This window comes from Poecilia formosa, unplaced genomic scaffold (genome assembly GCF_000485575.1).
Source record: "Poecilia formosa unplaced genomic scaffold, Poecilia_formosa-5.1.2 Scaffold60, whole genome shotgun sequence".
In the NCBI taxonomy this organism is placed as follows: domain Eukaryota; kingdom Metazoa; phylum Chordata; class Actinopteri; order Cyprinodontiformes; family Poeciliidae; genus Poecilia; species Poecilia formosa.
In genome coordinates, this window is record NW_006799999.1 from 493329 (window position 1) to 518980 (window position 25652).

The following is a 25652-nucleotide window of genomic DNA, read 5'->3' on the forward strand; positions in this document are numbered from 1 at the left end:
CTCCTCAAAATTTTAGAGTACAAACAGACATACAAAACTGAGGGGGAAAAAATCCTTGTCATGTGAACAGGGGGGAAAAAACAAACCTATGGGACACGTTCTGAGGGAGACAGGAACCGAGATGCTATGGATAACATAAACCAATCATCAAGGCCCAGAAATAAACACATGGAGCCCATGGCAAAAACTTGTTGCAAATTACAAATAAGCCTGTTCAGCTACATCTCTTCAGCTTGTAGATGTTGCTTAGCATCCTGTTCCAAACACACAAGCATCGACTTCCCAAACTTTTACTATGGAAAAAAGATGTCTGCCTATGTCTGTACAGTTAAACCCAAACTTATTTATAACCTTTGGGAAAATTAGATGTAAAAATACACTTAAAGCCAGCCAAACAAGTAGTACATTTCTCAGAAGATCATAAAACAATGTAAAGGACAAAACAATTTAAAAGAAACAGTTTTTATTTATATGTAATTAAACAAATGGAATGGCAAAAAAGTATAGCTTTTTAAATAACTCATGCAAAAATCATATTTACCATAGAATATCCTCAGTCTAGTTCCCTCCGCAGATCATCAGATTAAGAGTAGGACTCAAAACATCAATAGTGGTTCCAATCAAAAAAGTATTTAGTTGAAATTAAAAGATTACACTAAATTTAAATGTATTATAGATATCACTGGGCTTATCCATAACTGCATCTTTATATCTACATAATACCAACCAAAGTAGGGATGAAAATGCATCCACCAAATTTGTTTCTTTTTACAGGTTACAAATAATTAGATTACGAGTTTAACCGTTCAAATGCCAATAAGAAATAAATTCAGGAAAAAGACGGAAACACAAACTGCCCAAGTAATCCATGACAGACAAAAATAAAACCAACACTGCAATTATGAAAAGGTGACAGTACCAGACACCCAACATACCCAGGTGTCTGAAAAAGATAACAGAAGCATAAATATTAACTAAATACACAAAATATTAGCAAATATCACTGAATGTCACCACTGAATATATGACACTGTATATGTGAAATCCATCAATATCTACATTTTCAACATTTATCCATTTTAAAGTGATTTAAGAAAAAGCATGTTTGAAGATGAGTGTCTTCAGCTATTGTTTACATGAGTCAAGGCTATCAAGACAAGGTAAAAACAAAGCAACCTCACTTGACGGATCAAGGCACAACAATGTGGAAAGAGCGATCCCCACATGTTTTATAACTGGTCCTTCAGAGTTTGAGTAGATTTTGGTTTAAGGGACTGAGGGCTCCAGATAGAGTATGAGGCTTTAAAACTCCAGTGAAAAGGAATGAGCTTAAATGTGCAATGACATGAAAGATAACCGATAATTAATGCAAAGACTTTATAACAATAGTGATGTTGGCAACACGTGTTCTGGTCAAGATTTCTGCTGTAAAGTTTTGGACCATATGAAGGCTACCAAGTGATTTGTGCCAGTGTGTGAAAAAGGCATTACAATAGCCTGAACAAAAAAAAAAAAAAAAAGCATTAACAAACATATTAAGTTCCTGTTCCGACACCAACCTTATTAGTCTGGAAATGTTTCCTCAATTATAATACGTTTCAGACAAGTGGTTTTGAGTGGCCTTCCAGGGAGATTGATGGTTAATAAAAAATATCAATATTTATTAGGCTTTGCCTAAGTTCAAGACGTCTAAGCTGCTTTCTGATCAGAGTGGCCATGTCCCCTGGGGCAATACTTCCTCAGAGCTCAGTTAAGAAGAGTCGTTTTTAACACGTTTGTAATTTCTCTCATGCACTAATGTAAATCACACAGTTTAAAGAATTTCAACGTTTTAAGGAGTTGTAGAGCTTCATAAAACTGATGAGATAAAATTTAATAATGATCTTTCCAATAGATAAACATAGCAAAATAAAAGTTGCCTCAAAACAGAGCCTTGGTGTGCCCCACATTTTAGATCGGTAGATACATGACATGATGGGGTTTAAATGGACACTGAAGCTTCTGTTTGAAACATCAGATCTCAACCTCTCAAAATGTTCAACAGATTCCCAACAAACTATGAAGTCTGTTGAGTAAGATAGGAAGATTTCCATTTTCCTCAGTCTGGCTTAGATTTTAATCAGATAATGCTTATTTTGAGATGTGTGGGAATAAATAAAGTCTAATAATGTAAGATGACTTGTTTTTACTGCATACAAACATGTCAAGGCAACTGGGCAAAAAGGTTTTCGCAACAGTCAACATCTTCACTGTATGACTAGCCCTTCGTGCAGACTTCAGACACCACAATACTCCCACTGCATAAACAGTGTTATCTGAAGATCGGCTTCAATGAATACAGGTGCTGTGGCTGGTGTGGATGGAACATTATTCTTTGGCAAAGAAGTAAATGTGAGAACGAACAGATAACAGCCATTCATCGTGAGGTGTGATGACTGTTTCTAACAAATACATTTGGGACTTTACAGAACCAAGTCCTATTGGACCCTTAAAAAATTGCCAAAAACAACAGTTAGTGTCTTGTCCATGAACAATTATTATGCATGTAGTAGTAGTAGTAAACCACAATGTACCATAGCTACTACTATGAATAGATCTGCATCAACTAAGCTATTCAAAACCAGGGTGATGCATGTTTAGTGTACAGAGACTGCTGACATTACCAGAAAAAAATAAATTGTATCCTCAAACAAATGACCTGCTAAAAATATATATAATCTACACAAAAGTCAACAGAGTTCACATATCATGTGTCCAGCTCAAGAGCGGCCCAGTTCACATTACATTTAAAATAACTGCCTATATATGCAATAAAATAGAGATCATCGTGTACAAACCTTCCACACATTCATGGTTCTCCATACCAGGGGAAACAACCGCATGTTTTAGGTTGGATTTAGTCACAACACTGCAGGTGTTGTCATACACTGGCACTGATAAATGTTCGCTGTCCTATAAGCTTTCCCCAACACTGCTGTAAGAGAAACTGAGCTGATGACACCGGCCCTGCCTTTAACAGTGACCTTCAGGAAGAATCAGGGAGTGTCTTTGATGCTGACAGACTATGACTGCAGATAAAGATGAATCTTTTCACTTAAACCCAGAAAATAACTCTGCACCAGGGCGACTGAAACATTCGTAAAAGTAGAGCTGAACCGGGTGCAAAAAACAAAAAATAAATAAAAAAACGTTGCTTGAATTCTTGAAACATAAACATCTATTTTCTAGTTTCTACTGAAACTTCTAGTATCTTTAACTGCATCAAATACACAAAGGGCAGTCATTCCAAAAGAAAGAGCTGATGTTCATAGACCCTGGTGATACTGATTAGACTTGAACCAGACTTGCATGAGATGTAATAGCTAAAAATGTAAATTTTATGCATTTTTATATAGTTTACTTATGTGCTCGCATTCTCAACAAAGTACTGCTTTAAGCTACAACCCAAAATAAGAAGCTGGGAGATTTGTAATGTTTTCAAATAATGGTAAAATGTCATAATGTTTTTGGCTCATTTTAACAAGCAACCATGAAGTGCAGTGGGCAAGGCACGCAATGCTAAAAAGGTGAAACGAGTTCATTCAACAAGTGAAAAAGCAGAAGTAAATTAGATCCGTAAATGTCTGAGGTTATGCAACAAGTACAAGCATGTAGACAGAAGAATGTATTTGGGTAGTTTTGCTCTCCAGGTTTATGAGCGTAGCAACGTAAAGAATTGAGAAAAACTTTAAAATCATTTCACCTACAGCTGGCCACGTCTTCAGGTCTTGCTATACTTCTATCCAATGGCTGAAAGTAGATTTAAGAAGCACCACGTTCAACTGCATTCCAACACAACTTCAAATGTGTACAACATCCTGGATTCTTTAAATGTTAGAACTGATACTTGTTTATGTTCACCAACAGTTCTTCACCAAGACAATCCAACCAGCATAGAGTGCTCCACCCATTACAATGACCAAAATGTCCCTGTTTAGCATACATCCCAAGGCAAATGGAGTAAATGAGCTATGGACATTAAACCTTTAATAAAGCATCAGAAATCAGAGAAACTGGTGAAACTCTACATGAGGTGAGAACAGCAATGATCAGATGACCATCAAATCTCTCGCATCTGCTGTTTATAATGATAACTGCAGCAATCTAAGATGAGAAAACGCCACTGTATATTACAACACTCAGACGTAAAATGTGTTCATCTGACCAACTGCAATGCCAAGGATAAAATATAAATAATGAATGAATACAGGTATTTGTTTTCAGCAGATTAAACCATGTGAAATAATTCGGAATATCAAAACTAAAATGTTTCAACTTGGGCTGCACTACATTCGGAAAAAATGACTGTGCAATATGATTGACAAATATTGCTATCATAATATCGATTATTAATCCACATTTTCCTCACCACCTTGTTACTTATCCGTCATCACCACCACCCTCCTTAAGCTTTATGGTATTTGCTACCAGGATTTAGTTCAGATGTGGGCAAACCTGTTTCTTGGAAAGACCGGCTTGAATGCATGAAACGTAAAAAATTATAGCCTACAAAATATTGCAACCATGCAGTCCTTTCTGACGCAATACTGCAGTGAAAACTGATTCATTTCAATGTAGTTATGTGTACTTTGATGTTGAAGACAACAACATGATTCATGTTTATATTCCAGTCCAGTAGCAGTCAACGGAACACCAATGAGACAGTTTATCAACCTTCACTTAGATCCAGAAGAACCAAAACAACTTATTACTTTCACCAGCGGTATCCAAGTCCAGGCCTAAGATCTACTATCCCGCAACTTTTAGATGCATCCCTGCTTCTACACACCCTGCTTCGTATCAATGGCTCATTACCAGATCTTTGCAGAGCTAAAAGTCACCAATAAGCCATTGGTGCGTTGGAGAAGGCAGGTATATCAAAGTTGCAAGGTGGTATACCTAACAGGACTAGACTTGGGCATCTCTGAGTTACACACTACTGTGAAACTTGAAGTAGTGATTCCAAGGAAACGTGCTCAAATTTTGAAACATATCCAGATGCAGGTTTGTCTGTTGTCAAGATCAAGATGCTGTTTTTGGAAGATATTTGTATAACCTGAAGGTGGTTTAGTACATAAGGACAGGCTTAGAAGCATCCTTTAAAAACAGGATGCTTTAAAAACAACACCTGTTTATAACTAGGTGTTATAAACACCTAGTTTATAGGTGTTTACAACACCTATAAACTACAAGGCAAAGAAGGTAGAAAAAGAAAAAAAATCAATAACTACACATGCAATAGAAAAGGTAAACAAATGACCCAACTAACCATAAGAAAAGCAAATACTAGCCTAAATTTGAATGAGGGGAAGACTGTGAAGTTTTAATAACTAGAAAATTGTTATATTTGTAAGTGTTATTTATAAGAAATACTCAATGCTTTTGAAATAAGAATGCTTCTGGTACTGCAGTATAACGTCAGCCCTTGCAACAATAACACACCGTTCTGATGCTAATTGGGACAAATAAATGAAAACATGTGAAATCCTTCTGTTTGATCAACTGAAATGTTATCTGCAAAGTGCAACCACAAAAAATGTCTACATGTATCTAATCTTTCAGACAACGACCCAGCTTTGAGGAAACATTCCCCAGCTCAACAGTATTTGATTCAGCTGTGCGTTTTCACCAATAAATTAAAATAAACTCAAACTAAAACCTCAATATATACACCATAAAAAGCATTTGGAGTTACATTTGCTTCAGTTGAATAAAAATAAATAGCGTATGATAAAAGTTTCACCTTTCATGACAAAAAAGTATGCTCAATATTTGACATTGGGCAAACTCCTGTGTTTTCTATCTGGAGGGTGACAATCAGACAGCTCAGTGATGGGATGTGCAGTGATGTCAGTGACGAACCCCGCCCTACATTAAGACTGAACACAAAACCAAACAAACAAAAGGAAGCCACAGAAGCTCAGTAATAACAGCCAGGGTTCAGCCAGCAATATGTCAAAGCATCAGGTATCGGGCCTTATTGTAATAGCTCCACTAATTAGATTCAGTCATCTGCTCCTCTGCGCACAAACACTGAAGGGGAAACCTTACACTGGAGGGTGTGGAGGCAGAGATGGGGGGAGCAGTGGGACGGGCCGGGGGAGGAGAGAAATAAAGAGATGCACACCACACTGCTGCTCTTCAAAAACATCTACATTATTGATTACTCTGGTTTCTGCAGGGAGGGACAAGACAAAACCATTCCTCCGTATCTCCAGCATGAGCGGCCAACGCAGACGAGCTCGACAGCAAAATTCATCTGCATGCGTTTATCTCCAATAACCACATAATACAGTTGTACATTTGTAAGACTAAACACGGCAATGAAAACCCGACGAAGGAAAAGTGAAGGGCTGCACACTAAAGTGAGCACGGAGTTATAAAAAGACGAGAGAAAAAGGTGTACCTAGTAGACGGGTAAAATAGGAGTGTGTCACATGAAAATCGAAAGAGCTAAATAAAAGCCTGGTATCAAAAGAAAGCAAAAGAAAAGAGGGAAGTGGGAGCTGGGAGGGAATAGGATCTGCAATGAGAGGGCAGCAGCACTCGTGACACAGTTAGCGACAGCGCTTGTTTATTCGGCACAGCCATGCCGTGGTAGGCTCGGCTCACACGCTCACTCGCTCAGCCCCCTGTGCTACGAATCTTCTGCTGTTGTCAAGGTAACAAGCTCTCTGGACTGGGGGGAAAAAAATTCTCACATTCAAAAGATGTCTTTTCAAATACTGGCATCAAGCTGAAACTTGCATGTGCTCACAGCAAACAGCCTGTGTGTTTGAAGGTGCGTCTTTTTTTGTGCACAAAAAGTCACTTTCTTCTGAAAATCGCATGCCGTCTTCTCAGAAAGGACGAATAAAACGTAGCTGCAACACGGAATTGGATTTTACGTTTTATGAACCGACAGCAATGAATTTGATCCTTGACGTTATCAATTTATCAAAAATGTTTTACATCCAGTTTGATGAGGAAAAACAACACACTGCATGTAGGTGATCAAAACAAGCAAGCAAGGAAAGATCATTTTACTTAGAAAATGCAACTAATAGGGGTGTAAAAAGATCTCATACAAGATCTTGCGATATTAACACATTACAATATTCCTGTTGATGTGACTTCCACCTCCTAACTGGTCAGCAGGGCTTCACCTGATGAAGTTCAAACAGGGGGTACCCCAGCTATACTTGAATTATTTGTTTGGCAGCATTTTAGGTTTCCAGTAGAAACAATAAATCATAAAAGACAAGACACAAATGATATGTAAGCACTTCAAGTTGTTCAGATGCTGAAGAAGACAGAAAGCATTGCTATAACGACCAATGGCTGGAGGTCTAGGGGTACGCTGAGCTACATCACAATCACAGCACACATCATAAATATCAACTTGGAAACGGTGAATGTTGTACTGCAGACCATGCAAAGTTGAAACACTGTTCGAAGGTCTGACAGGATAAAAATAAATCAGAAGGAGACAGACTTCAGTTTTAGTTTGAGGCAAAATCAATAAAAAATGCAGAGTAAAAGACTTTTTGCAGCATAAATTTGATCTTGGAAGTTTTCTTGAAAGAAATATTAAAATATTGTCTCATTCTTGTGCTATATTGTCTCGTCTTTTGAGTTTTACATATCGTTACAACCCTAGTAATCAACCTTGCTGGGTTTTTAGCAAAGTCAAATGTACAGGTGTAATCACACAACCATTACAAAGGGAAAATTTGCTGGAGTTTGTGTTTTCTTAAAAAGAAAGCCAGACTGTGTCTCATTATTCAGGCATAGTCTTATGTTGGTGAAAACAGTCTCTTTACACGAAGTCCATAAGAGACACTAGAGTGCAAAATTAGAGCATGAAAATAATAAATCCATTCAATAACAGTAACCCAACCAATATCTGCAGTAGATTAAAAAAAATCCCCAACACTGAAATACTAGCAGGAAAACCCTTTTCCTCTGGGAGAGAGAGAAAAATTTCCATTAAATTATCTTAAATGATTGCTGTATCCAGAGCTGAACAATATACGTTTCAAACATCGCAATCACAACGTTTCAGTGTTTTTGGTTGGTCATCACACTCCAACCCTGCAGATTTCACCTTCATTTGGTAAAAGAACAGATGGAAGTATATCCTTATTTTTGCTCCAAGTTAAATGTAAATCCAGTCAGATCTGGTTTAGTTTTGGCCTTGATCTAAACTTTATTGTTTTTACCATCAACCCACATTCAGGCGTTTAAACCTAATAACAATTTTACATTGCACAAACCATGGGCGTTGGTCCAGCAAGCTATGTGCATTGTTGATTAAAGCAATGACAGGAATGTTGTCTTCATTCTCTGACTTTAAACTGAATTTGTTGATAAGCCAACAAAAATGCCTAGAGTGGGAGAACATTACATACAAACAGAAAAAATTAATCATTTTGCAGTTGACTAAGTGGGTGTTTTCAATACCAGCACCATGCACAAGTGAAGGCCAGCCAGGCTATTCAACAACACTGCATTATACAAATATAAATATATAATTTTCAAATCAAGTAAACTTGTTCTGCTTTTCAGCTTCTTCTAAAACATGAGCTTTTCCACACTCCTGCCATTTGTCCTCTTCTGTTGCTATGGTTGCAGTGAAAGGATGGAACTCTATGAATATTGGAAATGGAGGAGTAGCTGCACATGGTACATAAACACCCGCACATGCTCTAACACCACAGCACAAGTTGACTGTGTTGGTTCTGAATGCCTGCAGCCTTCCACTCACCCACACACATTTCAGCCAGTTAAAAACCAGGCATTTAATAAATACCTCCAGCTGACACACTTTGTCTACACACAAATACTAAATCATGTCGACAGCACAGAGCCAGTTCTTCGGTTCCACAAACACGCAGTTTTATTAAAACTGTTTAGATGCACAACATATCTAACACAGTATACATCCTGTGTTAGAAGAAAGATTGTCGGACCGGCGGTAAAATAAACCTCAGTTTTGTAAAACCGAGGTTTTACAAAATTATTCCACCATGAAGCTGATCATGCATAAACGGAGTGGAAGCTACTAGAAAGCTCACAATGAAAACCGATGTAAAAATAAATAAATAAATAAATAAATAAATAAATAAATAAATAAATGTGCAAGATTTGAATCTGAATGAACTAGCACAGAAAAATGTGTCCCAGTAAACAGATACTTTATCCAAAACCCTGCCAATAAAGAAAAAAGCTCCAACAAAACAGAAAACACCAGCCAGTTATTTTTGTTTTCTCTTGCTTCAAAGAGACAAATCACATGTTGGCCTGCTGCAGTGGGCTCTGATCACACAGCTAGAAACCCAAAGTTTCCACTCGTTAATGTGCAGCCACGCGCCTACTACAGCGGAAAAAATATTCTTTATAGTGGCCATTTAATACCCATAGGAAATATACCTTTTTTAACTCCTCTAGAGCCAAAGATTTATTGCAGTAGCTCTATTATAGAACACATTTAGTATATTACAAAATACGGTGCATTCCATGAGGCTGATTTGTTTCTTCTCATCTCAAATCCATCTTTCTGTTTTGCTACAGAGCGTTCTTTATATATTTAAGATCATTTTAAAGACTAGCAAAGTAAATAAAGGAGGAAAAAAAGACGCCTCTAATTTGCAAAGAGACGAGCATGCAAGGTTGTGTCCCTTTTGTCTTCTATTTTGTTAAACTGTCAACAACAAACTGCTTGTATGTTTGTATCCTTGACTTTAGTAAATGTCATCAGCAAATCACATACTAAAAAACACAATCAAAGCATCACTAATTCTTTCAGCAAGTTTAGATAATTTAAGACTTGTTGAAGGAGGAAACAAGGCAAACAGTTAGGCCCAACGCCCCAAGTTTCCTGCACAGTGTTTCCTGAGGAACTACAGCTACTGCATAGAGGTACAGGTTGAAGGGGGGGTGTTTGTCAAAGAGTGTGAGCTGAGATGAGTATGAGAGGATGCAGTATGCGTGTGAATTTTCAAGTTCTGAAATGCAAAGATGAGAAGGCAGTGATGGCAGAATAAAGTGGGAGGAGAAGAGGACAGAGCAGAGAGTTGGGGTGTCGAAAGAGAGAGAGAGAGAGAGAGGGAGGGGGACATTAGGAGAGATGAGCCAAGTGTGTGAAAGAGTAGCATAACAGTGCACTACAGAGCTGAGTTCAGCAGCCGGTATCATCTATCCAACAAACACAGAGGGTGATATGATAAAATTGAGCCAACACTGGGGGATTTAACATAGATATGTCGTGTTTAAAGTGTGGGAAAATTCAAATACAAGCATTAATTTAAAAACAAATCTTGTTTCAGCCATCAATCTTCAACGCATAATTTATGCAGCACATTTTATAAAACTCTTAAAAGAATTAGGAAACACACCAAGCACTCATCTTCTGATGTCATTGGTGAGAGGAGACGAGACAGCAGGGCCTCATGTGCTCGGTGTGTTAAGGTTACCAAAACAGAGATCTGTTTTCTAATAGTTCTTAGAGAGAGAAAGCAAAAAGAAAAAAAAATCCTTTATTGTATCCATGTACATTTGTCTTTCAAGCTGTAGTATGTACCCTCTACAAAAAATATGCTTTTTACATATTTGTTAAAGTTGTCAAAGTCAAGCTCCTCCACCTCTTCCATGTGCTACTAATGCAGTTTGAATAAATACACCACTCCCAGTAAAAAAAAAAACTATCAATCAGAGTCAGGAGGAAGTTCTTAGCACTGTCATTTATTCTTGTGTATGCGCTGCTCAATGTGCTAATGGTGGAGAAACAACTTGCCATTACAGGAAATCTATTTATCCATCATAATCTAGTCTGAGCATTCACGGCAGGCTCTGATATCAGGAAGAAGCTATCATGTAGTACAGAGCAAATGGAGGAGGGAAAAGCAGCATTCACACAAGGGTGATTGACAGAACTAAGCCCCTCCTCCTGGCTCTGATTAGTCGTTTCAATTTAGCACTGGGAGAAGGTAGATGAGCTTGATTTTTTCATAGATTATGTGTCTCATACCACACACGTCACGGCATAGTGATAGTTTGAACAAACAAGTAAAAATGCATGTTTTATAATAGTTACATTCTGCAGCCTTAACCTCAATAACGGTTTTCTGTAAATAATTTTTATTATGTTGATTATTCTATATTTCCAGAGTTATATAACATAAAAGATTAATAAAAATCTTAGTTGTTTTATTATAATTCCAGATTCTCAGATTGATGACTAACAAAGCTAGCAAAGCTTGAGACGATTATATTGTATATAAAACATTAGTAGGCATCCAGATCAAGAGACGAGATAATACATCTGAGATGAGATTGACAGATGACAAGATATTAGCAAAAACTCACTAACAAAATGTTTTTTTTTTTAAAGAATCTGTCATTAGGGGTAAAATAGAGCTGAACATTAAAATTGAATCACAATCAGTATTGCAATTTCTGTCTACAATATTGCAGCTGCAAAGGTAGGGGTGGGCTTTCATTGTATCACTTATTTATTGTGATACATTTCTTGTCACGATAAAAAACATTTATTCATCAGTCATGATAAATTAGAATTAATATTTTTTCAAAAAACTGCACTGTCAGGGTTGTTATTTTCACCATTCACTCCACTTTGTTCAATGACAGTATTAAAAATATCAATACATTTGAAAACATGATTAAATGAAATTACTGTGTGTCACAAATCACTCAAGTTTATGTGGCTGGTGTCCTAAAAAAAAGCATGGACTTGTTTTTCAAGAAAAGTATTTATGATGATGCATCTATGATTGCTGTGTCATGCAGCTAGTCACCTAAAGATGAATAAGACAGTTTTTATAATTACATTTACCATTACTACTATAGTACCACAAAATATCATTGTAAAACCTTCAGCCCACATCGCCCACCCGTATGTGAAGGACTGCTTCAAGGTAATTTTTTGGTAGAACAATTGTATCTCAAGTTTGCAGCTGTCACATTCTGTATATTGGTAGAGTATTTGGTCAGTTAAATCATCCAACAATCCTAAATCTCAATTTACTTCATCTTTGATGCTAAGAAACATGGAAAGTGGTGGGGACATTTCTTAATGTTGAAAAAGGGAATCATGGGTTAACCAGAATCAATTTCATCACCATTTTCGGCAACAGCAATTTTGACTGATATCACGCGGCCCTAAAGTAGATCAATCCAGCCCAGGTTTAACTTCTCCGTATAGCAGATTTTATGCTTCTCTAAATGCTTGCAGCACTCTGTGCAGTGAGACTACATCCAGAAGGCTGTATATTAAATTGCTATGCAAAGTGTGAGCTCATGGCGCTTTGGCCAGCAATTATTCCACTCACGTATATATTTACCAGTCCTTTGAGACATTATTTTACTGCACATACTGTTATCAAAATGACAATATATACCCAATATATTGCACTGCCCTGGCTTTCACCAAAAAAAAGCAGGGATGCATGATATATCAGCAATAAGATTCTATTCTATTCTATTTTAACCATATTTATTAACTCAAAAGTATGTAAACAACTTATTGTTTCACAAATATAGCGGATATATTTGTTTCACAAGGTGTTAAAGCGATTCCCCTTAATTTTTTTTTAGAGAACTCAAACATACTATGCAAAACCAAGAATTTTGTTTTGTTACAAAAGAAAATCTCCCTTTTAAAAATGTTGAACTGGACACCAAAACATTTATCATGTAAAATGCAGAAAGTAAAAGCTTACGCACACTTGTATAACGATAAAGGCCTTTGCTCATTTTTATTTCTTCCGTCCGTCTCAGACATCTCCAGTAAAGTAATGACTATCAATGTTTTGGTGTTCAGCTCTCATGTTCTTGCAACCGTTTTCATAAACACAGTGGAGGAGTTCACACCAAGGGAATCCTTGAAGCATTGTTCAACTGGATGGGAAATACCAAATAATTCCCCACCTTTATTTTGTTTGTTTCACTTTCGCTCTGCTCTTTTGAAAGTGGACTGCATCGCCTAGAAAATATCATGCAATCACAATAGCTGTTTGGGATGCTAATACAAAAAGCTGTCCACTATGAACAGCAGGAAAGGAAACAATCTAATGAGCTGCTCTGTATACAAGAGATGAATGCAGCAGTACTGAAAAACACTGCAGAGAGGGAGAGACTACAACGTGCTGCTGTGGTTAGGCAGACGAAGAGCGAGGTATTGAAAGAATTTACAAGTTTTCACGTCATGTGTCTAAATCAAACGCCACTTCCTTCGTTCAGTACACTGGATGGTCTGCTTGCATTCCCACAGTAAGCGAACCACACCAGGGTTCATGTAAAAGGACTAAGCTGCTGTCTTTACTTTGCATTATATCACTGCGTCAGCCTCTGTCTGCAATCCCATCTTGTCGTCACAGCTCAGTCACTAAGAGCCTGTAACTACCTCACTTAATTGATCCGAAGTGTAATATTGGAGCGTTGACTTCTAAACCCCACCCAATTGATGTCTGGATTGGGGGGTGCACTGGTTGCGGTTTTCTGGCCGATCACTGAACTATAAAAGGCCTGACCTGCCGATTCCGATTTTGGCAGGGTTTTTTTTTTTTTTTTTTTTTTTTTTTTTTGTCTGAAATGTTGCTAAATATAGCAAGAAAGTCGCCGAGTTGGCAACAGTAGGTTGACTATGGTTAATTGCAAACATGACCTGGTGAGCAAACCTGTCAGCCAAACCTCTGAAATAGAGCAAAAGAGGACAATTGTCTAGCTATTGTCTAGGTAAATAAGATCAGCTTCACATGGAAGTATTGGCCCATCACCGATCTCCCAAAATTAAGGAAAACGGGGCTGATTGGTCAACTGGAGGATTTATCGTGCACCCCTAGCCTGGACCTTTTAGCAGATCTCAATGTAAAAATAGAAATTAGATTCCAAACTGGAAGGATGAACTGAAGGGAGATAATGTCAAACTGATGGCAACTATTTATGAATCAAAATTCACTGTAACCAGAAATACTGTGAAGTTTAGTATCATCCCTGAGGATCTTTCTTCCCCTCCATCAAGAACTTCTAAATATAGCTGTAGTTTGTTAAATTATTCATCCAGAAGACACATTTTTAATATATCGGAAGATATACATTTCCTCTCCTCAAATTTTTCAATGAAATTTATTTTTAAGCGATAACCTAGAAAACATTCCTTTATTTCAAAACGAGCTTATGTTGTACTATTTTTCCAGATTGTAAATGTAAAATAAAAAAATAAAAAATCAAGACAAAAATTCACTTATTCCTTCATGGTAAGGCCAGCAGAAGGACACATGTGTTTTGCACTTCTTAAAAACTAAATAAATTGACATCACCCATCAACTCTTCATCTATTTTGAAGAAAACTGCAAATTCCAAACAGGCTGTGCAGTGACAGGGGGTGAGAACTGGCTTTGCATAATTAATGAGACGGAATAAAAGGCTGTCCTATATCCACACCAGAGATTACACTGCTGGCTGCTGTTTCTATAAAAAGACTCATGGCAGGCAGTATGACTGAGAGAGGCGTGCGCGCACACACACACACACACACACACACACACACACACACAAAAACAAGGCAACATATTTATAGCGAAGACGGTGTTAGTAAAAAAAAAAAAACTTTTAAAGACATGTTGCTGGTTAACTTTTGCGACTCAGTCAAAGATCTGTCTATTCCCAAGCAAAAAGTGAGTCCTAGAAAGACTAATGGTGTCTCCAAACCAACACACATTCAATATACAAGATACCTTCCACTTTTGAATTGGAACATTTCTGAAAATAAAGCAATATATAAATTATGCAAGTATCTTCACATTATGCAACGCAATGTAGAAACAGGCGTCTAACATAAAACATTCTGTCATGTACATGTACAACCAGTTCTGAGCTGCCACATATTCAAGAGGGAAAGTCCCTGGGCAGACTGACTGGAGATTATGTGATTTTCCACTCCTCCCTGCAGGCTCTCATTAAACACACTGGCCAATAGATACAAACTAAAGCGCTGTTCTCCTGAAATTATTAATGCAACTTTTACAAACACCCCTAAGACACTGCTGTAATTGTGTAATAATAAATAATGGCATTTAAAGCATAATCAGAAAATGCACAGGTCATAAGACGGAATTTCTTCTATTTTATTTAGGAAGTGCAGTAAGGTAATAATGAAGGAAAAATAACCACCGGTTCGCCGCTAAGCTAGAAAGATAAAATTGTTGGTCTCTGCGTTAAAACGTCTTCCATTTCAATAAGCTATGCTGCATTTTTAATAGGCATGTTTTGTACAAAAATATTAAATTTTTTTATCATGTTTTAAACTTATGTTAAAAATATAAGTGTTAAACTTCTGGAGTCTAGGCAAAAATTATAGTTCACCTGGAAATATCTTCAACCACTGCAAAATGAGGGAATGCCACAACAAAAACAAAACAAGACAGTCATGTATTAAGGCTATTTTTTTAAGATAGTGAATGCATGGCAAAAGCACATGGATGTCAGGCAGCTTTTATTGGGTTAGATGTGGGGTACACAGTGGGCTGTGGGAAGAAGCCGTAGTACACTATGTAAAAACATCCCGACTCAAACACACCACCCAAAACATTAGAATCTAACCTGATTATTGAAAGGCAGTGCCTGTTTGAAATTGGCCTAAATGATACCAGCAGCAACCCATTATCTTTACCAATGCACTTAAAGAAATTAATTCTTATTCAGTGATATCATATATTGTTTTGTATTTTTTGTGGTAGCGCTCAGGTGTTCCGGTTGTATGCTACAGAAAGCTATGTTGTGTTGTAGTAGGAAGACTAAAATCAGCATAAAGATGTTTTCCTTCCTTTTTGTAATGTTGCAGCACAGCTGAGATGTAACTACAGCCTTCTGACAGATTATGGCCAAGATGACCACTGGTTTGGGTGAACCGCTAAGCCTCTGGCTGTCTAAATTAAAAGAGGTGCTTTCAAATGTTCCTGGGGACAAAAAGCATTGAGACCAAGTAGTTTACTAAAAAAAATAATAATAAATAAAAAGAACAATGTAATGACTGTCCTCTAGTAAACAACAGTCAAACGTTACAGATGTCAGTCTACACTTGGTGTTTATTGAAGCAGAGTCAATGCAGTCATCATCTCAATATCAATATGTGTAATATGACATTTGTGACAGACTAGATACAAAGTTTGATAGAAAATTACATTTTAAATGCATGAATTCCATAAGCCAACTACATTTATGAATAATTGGAGGGAGTTTCACTGGCCTTCATGGCCATACTTAACAGTGGCTGAGATGCAAAAGCTCACAAAAGAAAGAAAAAAAAAAGCAAACAGTAAAAGGATTGATAATGGTATCACAACTTTCATCAATGGTATGACATGCTACCCTGATTTAAAGCTGCCCTAACATTGACACAAAAAGCAGCCAAATAACATGTTGATTCCCCTGCCAATAGACATATGAACCACTTTTGCAAATCACTTCAAGGTGAGACCAATACATTTTTTGCACTCATAGCTATGCAGGATATTGCAGTATCTACTTGTGATTTAAAATTGGTCAGAATAAGCTCAAAGGAGACTTGTCTCTGTGGGTTTGTGACAGAAAAGTTTTCCAAAAAATAATTCCTCTACAGTCACAAAGGTGTACCGATATCTGAAACCAAGATGCGAGCAGCAGATGCTGTAAATTGATGGAGTCTCCATCAATCAGACTCGTTTGTCCTGCACATTCGACAGATGCTCAATTGGAGATTCAGTCAAAACCACAAACAGCTACCCAAATTAGTTTTGCTTTGCAGCATGGCACATCATACATCTGAATGAAGCTATCACATCAAAAAAAAAAAGAAAAAAGTGTGAAATATCAGACTTACTAAGAAGAACTGTGAAAAATCAAAATCCTGCCTCAAAAACGATTTTAAGGGACAGAGGCTTCTTCAGAGACCATTGTAACGAGTGCTGTAGGCGTGCCTGACATGAATGTTTTACTTTGCAAACTCGCCAACACTGCTGTGTTCCCCCAAATACTACTTCCTCTCTTACTTCAAAATAAGAGTCTTAAACTGAGAAAAAAGCTAACGATCACACATAATCAAAGCAGGGTACTAGTCAGCAAAAGCTCCTGGTTCCATTAGATCAAGAAGATCCAACAGGAAAGTAAATGTAAACCACGTTTTGATAATCACCTTTTTAAGAACTGAGTTCATTAAGGCAAAAATCAAATTATTAGGCTGTTGGTATTGGGTTAAAAAAGGCCTGAGGGGTTGTCAGGACTATGTTATAGTGAAGAGGTCTGCAACTCCAGGCCCGACGTCCTGTAACGTTTACACGTCTCTCTGCTTCAACACAACCGAGTCAAATAATGAGATCATTATCAGGCGTCTAGAGAAATTCCCTACATGTTGAAGAGGTAATTTAGCCATTTGATTCAAGTTTATTGGACCAGCCATACAACTAAACATTGCAGCACCCCAGACTCCGAGATCTGAAATAAAAGACCCTGGCTATAACTCAGAGGAGGTCTCAGAATATGCAACATACTCAGTTTGCTGTTGGCCCTTGAGTTTTCCTTTGTAATGGTGAAACTCATGATGGAATAATGGCATTAAATACATAGCGAGTACTGCAGCTATTTTAACAGTATCAATTTATATATTTTTTAGTTCTTAAACCATTTTAAGGTTTATGCCTAAAAGCAGATTTTTTGTCATAATCCACTGGCTGCCCAAAAGCCCTTCTGCATTGATCAAATACCCAAAATACAATCCTCTGGGTGAAGTCAGAACAGCAAGGAAGTATATTTGAGACTATAACCTAATTACCATGTCATACCAGCATTTTTACAACAGTTTGCAGCATACACTGCTGCTTTATGACACATGCCCCACTGTGAGCATAAAGTAGGATGTGGGAAAAAAGAACAGACATCTGGGCTCACGCTGTGACCTTCACGCAGCTCTACGGCTTTGTTTAACTGATATCAGTGCAGATGACATGACTCTTATTCATCTCTTAGCAAAAAATGCTCAGTCCCTGTGTGCAAACTAATAAGGGCAGTTGTATTTAATTTCACGATTGAACACCTATGGCTCAGTGAACCCCAAAATGTTAATAAACATCCAAGCTGAATTTTTATGAAAATAAAACTGAGATTTTAGGTATTTTAGGAATATATATGTACGTATAATATTTGAGCAACTGTTTGTGTGAGGAATTATTCAACAAAATGAAAATGTTCTCATCTCTCTTGCTTATTTGTATTTGTTAAAATAAGTTAAAATTTGAGCAAGATACTAATTTTTACCATACACGTCTTGAAATTAACCTCACATTTAAATAACTGATCTGAGAAAATTTAAATTCCACAGACAAAGCAGGAAATAATCCTAAAAAATATCAGCAACAAGAGGTTTGGCATTAACCACTGAGTGCCATTCAAATAAATAGAGGAATGAATCATGACCTCTTTACAGCCACCAGTCTGGCTGTAAAGACACAAAACAGCTGAGAGGTGAAAATGCATGTAGTGGTCAAAAAGGGCGCTTAGATCCTTTGTGTGAAGTATACTGCCCTACAGCATGCTGGGGGAAAACAAAGTATGGCGGCTTGTATTGGTGAGCAGCAGCAGAGGCCCCCCGACAGGCAGACACCCTCTCTTTGGTATTTAGGTATGCTTTTGCTTTCCATTCACATCCCATCCGCACAAGCTCATAGGCCAATCTCAGCACAGCCGTCTCCTCCCCCTTTGTGCTGTTGCATTTCAATGTAAATGGCTGAATAAATGGCTGCAGCTGGCCCATCAAAAGGCCAGCCTTGCTGAAGGGCCTTAGTGATTGAGATTCAGCCAGGCCACGCCACCTCAACCCTCCCCCACCACACTTTGTTCTAACGCCCTTACAGCCGTTTAAGCTTTGCTGATTCCCAACTTGAAGTGGATGACGCTGCACGCAAGAGCTTTAAACAGACTCTTACAGTAGCTTGGCCTCTTAACATATCAGTTAACATCAGACCAAAACAAATACAAAATAGCTAACGTGTTTTATTTATGGCTCAAGTCTGCTATGGTCAAAAACAACAAAAATCATACTAGGAAGCAGAAAACAATTTCGCTTTCATAAAACGTCATAATGCTCCGTCAGCAATGCTGAACAAGATTTTACTTCACAACTGAAAAAGTTCTATGACGATACCTGCTTCCAAGTGATGAGTTAGCATTGATCAATAATAACACATACATGATGTAGAGTCACTGTCTTATCTTTTAATGGAGTCCAAGCAGGAAAAAAAAAAAAAAAATCTGTCTTGCCCTTTCATTAGAAACAAGCTGAACGGTCCAGGCCAGTTGTGCCCAGAGGGATAGGAAACACAGTCTGCATATACCATTAGCTCCAAGACGTGGCCATTTGACCTCTTCAACATTTCACATTTCATGTATGGATAATACATCCACCAGGGAAGCCTCTTGTTCAGCTGTACATCCAGTCAAACCCAACTATTTCTGACCGATCTGAAATAATCATGATTCAATGCCCAGACTCTGTAATACAGTTAAGCAGGCCAGCTATGAAACCTGCTGTGGTTTCACTCTACATGCACTGGTGATACTTGTATGACAGTTACAATATTTAGACAGACATCTATTCAACTTGATAACAGAAAACTGAAAAAAAGAGACTGAAGAAAATAAACTACATCAAACACTAACCATTTCAACTCTTTGAAATTACATTAAAATGAATTTGTAGCAGCTAAACCATTTCGAACATTTCTGACTGAACAACTGCAGCAGAAGTAAGAAAGATAATGACTAGACCTGCAGATCAGTACCTGTTACAGTTCATGGTGGAATGAGAATAAATATATATCTTGTTCTCAAATTAAGCCCCAAAACCTCTTGGGGCTTAATATGAGATTTTTTTGCATACACATTGTAATCAAGGATAATAGTAAGTTATTTTTTTATAGAAAAATAAGAATCACATAATCATTTTTAAAAGTTCAGATGGAAAGATCAAAAGCTAAATGTGTAAAAGGCACATTTCACGAGAAGCAGCAGAATTTCACAGTAGATAACGTTTCCCTTTGATGTCCAAGAGACTTAGGGAAAATATTATCAAGAACGGGACAGAGGAAAAGCTTGCAGATTCGAACACAAGTTTAAGACATCAACAACCATTAAGACCTCCCAAATCCAGGAATGAGGCTCTATACTCCCCGAGGGAAGCAGTGGGATTGGGCCCGCCATTTTGTTCCATTTCTCTTCGAGGATAGAGAAGAGGGCAATGGACTAGGCTGAATTTCAAAAGGCATCAAATGCCATTTGAGCATCCACTGAGATTGTGCTCCTGGAACAGCAGCTATAAAAGATTTACACAACTTGAACATGAAGGACAAGAGAAACCTAGACACATTAATGCAGAGGCAGACAGAGTAAAGCAAGAAATAGGAGTAGCCATGCTTGTTTACCTAAAAGGGCCACACTAAGTACTTGAGGGGGAGGGGAAGGCGTGCATAGACAGAAAGCAGTCAGCGTGAGTACTGGACTAGAAACTAGAGCATTTTTTCCTCTTCAAAACATGAGCAACTACCCATTTATCCTTCTGCCTGAAATTTCCTATTTTTCAACAATAACATTTCAAAATGTAGTATGGGTGCATCTCCAATACCTATAAACATATTATATAATATGCATTTCAAGATGGTATGAGGCCAGATTTTTTTTCCCTGTGCGTTTTTTTTAGAAACCAATGCTGCTATAGAATTGTGCGTCAGGATATGTCAAATTATTAAACGAAAAAAAATAGAAAAAAATCATGGTATTAAGTCCAAATAAAAGTAACTAAAATATGTCTCCTAAAATATATTGTTGGATGGAGTCTCATGGCAGCAGATGCTCACACCTGACACAAACATTACCCAAAATGTTGAAGTGAAGGAAGCACAAATGAGAAAATGAGGAACATATTCCAACTGATAGTCATCGCATTATCTGCAATTATTATTGCCACTACTGTAAGATTTTCTAATATTGTGCAGCTCCAGTTTTAAGTACTAACCAGTCATCCTGAAGTAGTCATTAATCAAACAGAAGTGATAACTTCAGCTTATTAGCAACACAGAGAGCAAAGCAGATCATCATTTCTGTTTAGGAAACTTCCTGCCAGTGGATTTGGTTCAGTCAGTTTCAGCTTAGAGGCAAAGAGTTTCATTCATTTTTCTGAACATGTAACAATTAGGTGTAGACAGTTTGCAAATGCACTTTAATTACGATCAGCCACTCTTGTTGGATAAAACTTTGGAAGTTTGTAGAATTTGTTACGATTACCTCAAACAAGAAGAATCAGAAAATAGAGACCCTCATTCTTCAAGAAATCACTACTTCATTAGCATTGTTGAAAATGATCAATAAGATAGAAAATAATATTTCTTACTATCTACATTTATATATTTATTTTGAAATCGGTTGTAGGAATACTTGTATATAAATAATGAAAGAAGCCAATAATATACTTTTTTTGTCATGTTCTCCTATACGAGTCTTGAAAATATACTGCGTTATGATGTTCTTCCTAATAAAGCTACTTTTATTAGGAAGGCTAACACACTGCCTGCTGCAGTCAGTCACAATAACAATTATGTACATGCAGTATGGTGGCTCAAATGGGGCAACAAAGATCACACATACTGCAGACCAACACAAGGCTGCAGCAAATAATATATACTTTTCATAGAATCATCATTAAAAGATTACATGTGTATTGTGCAGGTCTACCTGTAAACATAAAATCAGTTCATCCCAAGTCTCCTTGAAATATTTTTGTTGTCACAGAAGCACAAAGCAGCATAGCAACAGCAAAAGCAAACCTGGCCGACTTTTTTGAGTGAATGTACGATTACTGTTGAATGCTATCCTGATAAAGTCTTTAGGCTGTTGGGATCAGTGCATTGCTAAGGATTGTTATGTATTGATATCGAGGTCTAAAAAAACAAACTGAAAGTTGATGTGGGGAAACGTCAGCGAGAAAATGTGTTTATTTTAAGTGCAACATGGTGCAAGCGCAGAATATAGGTATCACATGATGACTGTTCTAATTATTTAGTTTAGCTTAGCTAAACTGTGTTTTAAATACATACATACATACATTCCTGTTTTTCAATTAAGCATACATTTTGTGTGTTTTGCTTCGTTACTGTCAGCAGATTTTTTCAATATCCAATAAATTTACTAAATTCTATATTCAGTCATGAAAATGTGCACCCATCTCACCTTGTCTCAATGGTTCAGGCAGGTGGTGATGATTATGTAATCATATTGGGAGTCTTTTCTTGACAAACACTGACATCCTCAGAACCAACTGAGCTTTGTTAAAATGCCGCAACCTAACATGGTGTTTACTCCTGGCCATGTCCATCTCTTTACAGTCACAGTGTATCCATCTTCTGACCGATACTTCCCGGAGGATAAAGCACTAGATCACAAAGCTCAAACCACCCCAAAACTGTTTTCTTCATTGTGACAATGACTCAACTCTATTCCAGTGACCTCTGAATTTAAACATGGATCCTTTGGGATGCGTGGAACAGGAGATGTACGCAGTGGATTTGCAGCTGACTATTCTGCAGCAACTGCGGTACGCCATCACGTCAATTTGGACCAAGGTTTCTGAGGAATCTGACACCTCGTCAAACATATCCCATGAAGAACCGCACCTTTTGAAGCCAGACTGGGGTCTAAGATGTAACTACTAAGAAACTCAAAAACTGAGCAGCAATTTATAAAAACTATTGATTTTTATCCCACATAAATTATAAACAACTTGAAATCAGAAACATCTCCCCATTAATTCACCCCAAAAATGTTATAAAAGCATACAGTTTTAACAGTGAAGAGCCCAATGCTGTCGAAATGTTCAACGATATCAGTCACACGTCTTCATAATACTTCACAACCCTCATTGCAAAACAGGTTAGTCCCACAAGCAGGGAGAGGCAGTTTGGGGAGTTTTATAAATGTGCATCTGGATAAAAGCAGAGCAGCATTACAGAAATGCAGCTTGTCTTTCTCTCTTGAGCTAATGACCTTTCTAACCCCAGCAGAGCTCCATTTCCTGTTGCAGACAGAGGGTATACCATGATTCTCTGGTATCACTTATGGGAACAGGAGAAAAGTCTCAGTAGCACTAATGGGAACCGGATGACAAGCAGATTTGGGGGAGTTCAGTGTCTCTGCAATTATCAGCTCCTATAAAAACGATATCCTTAGAGCATACCAGACTACAAAACTGATAGTGCTGTTGACATAAATATTGACTGCACTATTTTTATGAGACAGAGAAGTTGCATAAAAAGCCCCGCATACATGGCAATAGGAATCTGTCTGAAACGGCAATTATTAAAAGATAAAGTCACTTCGATTCCACATACAACAACTGCATTGTGATAAGAGTAGAGATTCCAAAGATATGAAAAATAGAGGCCAAGTTCAACTGAAACAGCGATATGCATCAGTGCATCTGCAGTGTAGTGGACCTGAAGCTTTTAAAAGCTACAACACACTCGGTGTCTTAGTGAAAAACACCACCAGCAGCACTGCAGTGTTTTCCTCATCACTGCTACTGCACCAAACCAACAGGCTTCAGCTCTATATTCTGATTCTTTTAAAGTAATCCTGTTATTTTACCTTCTAGACAAAACATATTCGCACTACTCTATTTGATTAGATTACGCATGTTACAGTCCACTGTTAAGGTTGTAAATAAATACACCTGTTAGTAATGGATAATTTCTAGTGGCACACAAATACTTCAAAACCTTCTATTTAACAGCTCTACAATGCTTTATGACTTTTTTAAAAAAACAAAAATCAACTCATTGCTCCTATAACACATCCATTTTGCTTCAGTTCTGGAACAGTCGAGCAAATGGCCAGCACTTGGCGCTTCATACTTCAAATCCACGACACTGTGCAGAGCTAATGGAAAAGCAGACAGACTGGTAGTGTGTTAGATCAACTGCCAAATGAGCACCGCCAGTGAGCCGTTTAAAATGGGTCCACATTTGGATGTTATTAAGTGCATTCCCTTGAGATCTGTGATCTTAATTATTGTCTGGGAAAAGGGGAAGTATCCCTGTAATGGGAGCATAATACAACCCTAAAACTTAATGTGAACGAACAATATACCGTAGTGTTTCTGTGCAGGATAAGCCATGTAAGATATCTTATTGCAAAAATCAACACACCATCAATGTTAATCTCTTCACATACTAAAAACTAAAATAAATCTTGAAACTAAACTTCCCATAAAATAATGAAGTTTTTTATGTTCATCCCTTGTGAATCACTGCTTCTTCTTTTTTTTCTCCAAATTCTCAGCACTTCCACAACAAACTCAGCCTCCCAGTTAAATAAAGAGTGAAAATCTATATAAAAACAAGCATTCGAAGCTATTATTACATAACAATGAGACAGCGTATTTGCCTTTAAATGTTGCAAATGCTTATTAAAAGCTATGAGTAAAAAAATATACTGCAAGTTGACCTTTGTCGCAACATACTACAACCAGAGTGAAACCATGGGAGCCGCAGGAGACAGTTTGTTGTTGTTAACATGTTAGCATTGCAAGGGTTAGTAACATGGCTCTTACCTCCGTCTGAATTCGAGTTTAAATAGTCATCTGAAAGTTTAACATTTAGTCTATGCCGGAGTGCTTTCGACAGTTGCTGGATGGTCCCATTTGTCGCCGTCGGTTCAATATAAATTCCGGAGACATCCGCATAAGCTGGAGAAGACCATTGCAGCTAAACCCAGCTCACCAGAGTCGCTGCTGCTAGCGCTAGCTTGTTAAAATCGTGTAGAGACCAACAGACGTCCAAAGAAACGAAGACTAAAATATCCAGGAAAACTTGTTTATGGCGCAGCTACTTCATCTTGAACACGACCTAAGAACCTTTAGAGGTCCATTTGTAGAACTGCAGGGTTGCTTGGGTAAACGTAAAGCATCAAAAGAGCATATTTTTGTTTCGCTTTAATCCTCTCCGCCAAGCCATTCGAGCGGTTTTCAGGCGGCCTTTGACTTCAGTGTGTAGACGCTCGCGACGGAAACGCATCCGGGATGAAAGGAGCTTTCTCATTGGCTCTGGCACTTAAGGCGGATACTCCTACTGCAAGAGGAAACAGACTCCATTTTGGATCTGCGAAGGAAACAAACCTCCGTTAAAAGACGGGTAGAAGAAGGTTCCAACGTGGCTGAATACACTTCACAGTTGCAAACGCAAAACACCACACTCCATTATGTAGTTGGAGGACTGAGAAAAGGAAATGGAGTTCAGGCATTGGGTAGGCTTGTTTCCTATATTAGGAACAACCGTTTAATAGGTGTATCTTATTTTCTAAAATAAATGTGAACATTGTTGTGCACTCAGAAACACATTTTGAATATTGTTCAGCATTCCAAAATCGGCTATGTACTGTACTATAAAAGAAGAATAAAACGAAACGTGCATGATTACATGTATAACAGCCTGCCTAAAACATAACATTTGATAAGCATCACAGTTTGGCAGTCATCGAGTTTTGTGTTCAAAGTAAAAGTCAGAACAGCGGTTCTGGGAGGGTACTGGTCCAAAGTT

General features: G+C 37.7%; 1 protein-coding gene across 3 annotated transcripts in view; it reads right to left on the bottom strand.

The window, feature by feature from the left end:
- The window catches only part of ankrd11 (ankyrin repeat domain 11), a 122258-nt gene extending 97106 nt beyond the window's left edge, over positions 1-25152 (bottom strand). For all 3 annotated transcript variants that reach the window (XM_007553890.2, XM_007553891.2, XM_007553889.2), the window contains exon 1: positions 24668-25152. The gene's annotated coding sequence lies outside the window, so the exon portion shown is untranslated. The remainder of the gene's footprint in view (positions 1-24667) is intronic.
- Positions 25153-25652: the final 500 nt, after the last annotated feature.